Raw genomic sequence first — 3,837 nt, forward strand, 5'->3', positions numbered from 1 at the left:
CCTCAGCACACTGACACCGAGGTGGGGACCTCCCACTCGAAGCAGCTCAGGCACAGGAGGCTGCTCTGGCATTTTCTTCTTGGATGGTGGACACCTCCAAAAGTGAAGTCTGTACTACCCACTCTGGCCAGCTCTTTCCCTTGCTTGATCATAATTAGAGTATTACAAAGTTAATCTGTGGCATTACTTGTATTTCCACCCCAGGCCATTGCTTCTTTCTCTCTGCATTCCTCTGAGAAACTCCTGTTTTTATTTTCACTACTGCTTTCTTTTCCTTCCTTTTGGAATCAGTTCATGGAGCTCTACCAAGGACCGGTAGTGCCCCATGAGAAGGGGTGTATTTGCTGCCATGGGAGAGGCAAGGATCTTCCTTGCAGACCAGGTGGTAACTGGAGGTAGGAAGGACAGGAACAAAGGACCAGGACTCTCCAGTGATGCTGCACAAAGGCTTTAATGAGAAGGAGCAAAAGCAGTGGCACACAGCAGAGACCAAGAAGGGCGATTGCAGGGGTCCGGGAGGCACAGAAATGGGCCCTTTTCCCGAGGAACAAGGGGATGATGTGCCATCAATATTCAGCAGTTCATGCTACAGCGGGGGACAGGCCGACACAGCCCAGACCCCCCCAGACCAAGGGAGCCCCCAGAAGAGGAGGGAACGCCCGCGGAGCTGAGGGAGCTGCCAACAGCAGCTGACAGAGAGGATCCCACGGCTGTGCTCTGAGGGAAGGAGGTGAGGATGGGGCCCGGCATGGTCACCACCACCGGGGAGGGCTCGATGTACACGGTCGGGTCAGCGCAGCGGCCGAAACAGGGCTCACTGCAGCTGCTGGCGAGTGGGGTTGGACCACAGGGGCCACAGGGAGAACCGGGCCTGCAGCAAGACATCTCCGGGTGAAGGAGGCAGAGCTGGAACACAGAGCAAGGAGCACCGTTTCAAACCCAAAATTTAGATTTGTCCTTTTGTAACTATGCATTGTACGCGAGATTGCAATTGATACATTTTAGGGCCCAAGAAGACGCAAGGAATAAGGTTAAATCGAACTTTGAATTTGTGTTGCATTAGGTGTGGTGATATACAGAGCTTGGAAGAGACCACGAGAGCGAATATTATTTTCGAAAGACTGGTAGGTACGTAATTTTTTCCAAATCGCTCAAGTTAACAGTAGGACTTGCATTTTGTGGTTTACAGCGGCATCTTGTGACCTTAGGCGGTAATGCAACTGGAACGCTTAAAACAGAAAATTTTAAAGAACTTTTAACAGGTGTGCAAGTGTGTCTGAGATGCAGCGTCACTGCGAAGCGAGTGGGAGTTCCAGTCTGCGTTTCTGACTTGCCCGCGAGGGCAGCAGCCAGAGAAGGACGAAGCGACTGATGATTTAATACATGAAGTGGTGGAATAAAACTGAAAAATATTTTTAGACGCGAGCCAGAGTTTTCTAAAAAACCTTCCCAGCTAGAAAACACTGACTGGAATCTAGCACGATTAGAATTAGAAGGAGAAATTTGGTGAAGAGAATTACTTGAAATAAGCAGTGAGCCCTGTTTCGGCCGCTGCGCTGACCCGACCGTGTACATCGAGCCCTCCCCGGTGGTGGTGACCATGCCGGGCCCCATCCTCACCTCCTTCCCTCAGAGCACAGCCGTGGGATCCTCTCTGTCAGCTGCTGTTGGCAGCTCCCTCAGCTCCGCGGGCGTTCCCTCCTCTTCTGGGGGCTCTTTTGGATTTGGGAGATTTGCAGGCCTTGGGAGTGGTCTCTGTGGGTCCTTGCATTTGTGCAATCCCTGCTGGTAGGGAGAGTGGCTCGCTCATGTTGGGAAGGATGACCAGGAATGGACAAACGAGATCTGGATCCAGGATGCTGGAGATGCCTGTGGTTTCGCCGTGTGTGGGGTACCTGCCTCTTCCCCTCCATGGACTGGAGCTGCATGTCATAACTTGATATTGTGCACATCTTGCTCTTAATCTTCCTACGCTTTCCTTGTTATCCGCAGCTAGCCCCTCATCCTCCCTCCCAGGCTCCGGAGCTTTTGCCCTGACCAAGGCAAAGCACTTCCCCTGCCCTTGCTGTGGAGGGGGGACGGTTCTCACCAGCTCTAGCTGTGATAGGGAGAAAGGAGTGCCTTGCAAGTGCTTTGCATCCCGCTGCTGCAAGGGGTGATGACCTGTGGTGCTGTCCACCTCTCTTGTTCAGCGCTCTTCCCCCTCCTGTCCCAAAGCCCTTTCTGTTTTCATTAAAGCAGCACAGCCCGAGTCTCCTTGTGTTTCTTTCTCCTGAAATTGCCACTGCTCCTAGGCAGTGTGTGCCAGGGGCTGGGGATTTTCTCTACGGGTTGATGCACAGACTGCTGCTCAGCCATTCCACACTGCCCTTGTCTCATTTGCAAGCCAGTCACTTTTGAACGGAATGGACTCCCGACACTCTTCTACCAAGTGTCCATGGTGAGCAGGACAGCAGATGCTCCCTGGGGAAAGGCAGGAAGTGTTACTTGGTGGCATGCTGATGGAGGACCGGAGACCTCTTCCTCCTGCCACCTGCCCTGTGCCATGGTGTCTACCCTCTGCTTCTGGAAAAAGAGTAACTTTCTCCACCTGCAGCTCGCACCTCATGGTGGTGACTATATACTACGGTACAATGACTTTCCCGTATGTCCGTCCCACCTACAACCTCTCCTCAGACCTCAATAAAGCTGTTGCTGTGCTCTACACCATGATTACACCCCTTCTGAACCCAGTCATCTACAGCTTGAGAAACAAGGCATTCCAGAAGGCCTTGGAATAAACACTCTTCAGACACCATCGCCTTCATTCTTCATAACTGGGGAACTCTTCAATACTGACCCTTTGCTTTTGACTTCTTGTCTTGATTTGCCTTGGTTTTGTTTTTTTTGGGGAGGGGGAAAGGTTGCTTGTCTGCATTTGGTTGGTTGTGGTTTTTTGTTTGGTTTGGGTTGGATTGGATTTTTTGTTGTTTGTTGTGTTGTTTTGGGTTTTTTTCATTCACTTATTCAGAATAAATGTCATTCTGTTTTTCTCATACATCACTTGGGTCACATAAAACCAGTGTAGTGATATAGAATAGAAAAAGCCTTTTATGAGGAAAATATATCTCAAACCCACATTTTTATTGTTACTTCACGATAGTCTATCAGAAGTTAATGTGATATAATGAGAAAAGCGGCCTCAGCTGCTCCTCGTATGGCCTCTCTAGACCCTTCACCATCTTCATGTCCCTCCTCTGAAGGCTCTCTATATCTTTCTTATATTGTAGCACCCAAAACTGCCCCCAGGACTTGAGGTGAAGCTGCCCCAGTGCAGAGCAGAGCAGGACAATTCCCTCCCTCACCCTCGTGGTGGTGCTTTTGCCTGATGCCCCCCAGGACAGGTTTGGCCCTCCTGGCTGCCAGGGCACTGCTGACTCATATTCAATTTTCCACTGACCAGGACCCCCAGGTTCCTCTCCACAGCACTGCTCTCCAGTCTCTTTTCCCCCAGTCTGTCCGTATATGCAGGGTTGCCCCAAACCATGCTCTTCCCTTTGTTAAGCTTCATAAGATGCGGAAAACCTGGGCTGGAAAGGCTTTCGATCTGGACATAATTGCACCAAGCTTTTACTGTCAGGACTTCTCACAGTTCGTAAGTTAGTTTTGATTTTGAAGAAATGCAGGAGTCACTCCAATAGAAGGAAATCATCTTATCTCCTCCCCCTGAAAGGGAAGTTCCAGATCGTTTGGAGGTTTGAGCTGCAGCAAAACTCTACCGGCCAAAGTATGCCTATATTTGAACCCAGATACAGAGATAAAGACATGTACCTCAGAGCCTTCTTGGCGTAAAAGGTA

This window comes from Myiozetetes cayanensis, unplaced genomic scaffold (genome assembly GCF_022539395.1).
Source record: "Myiozetetes cayanensis isolate MyiCay16 unplaced genomic scaffold, myiCay2020 scf14, whole genome shotgun sequence".
In the NCBI taxonomy this organism is placed as follows: Eukaryota; Metazoa; Chordata; class Aves; order Passeriformes; family Tyrannidae; genus Myiozetetes; species Myiozetetes cayanensis.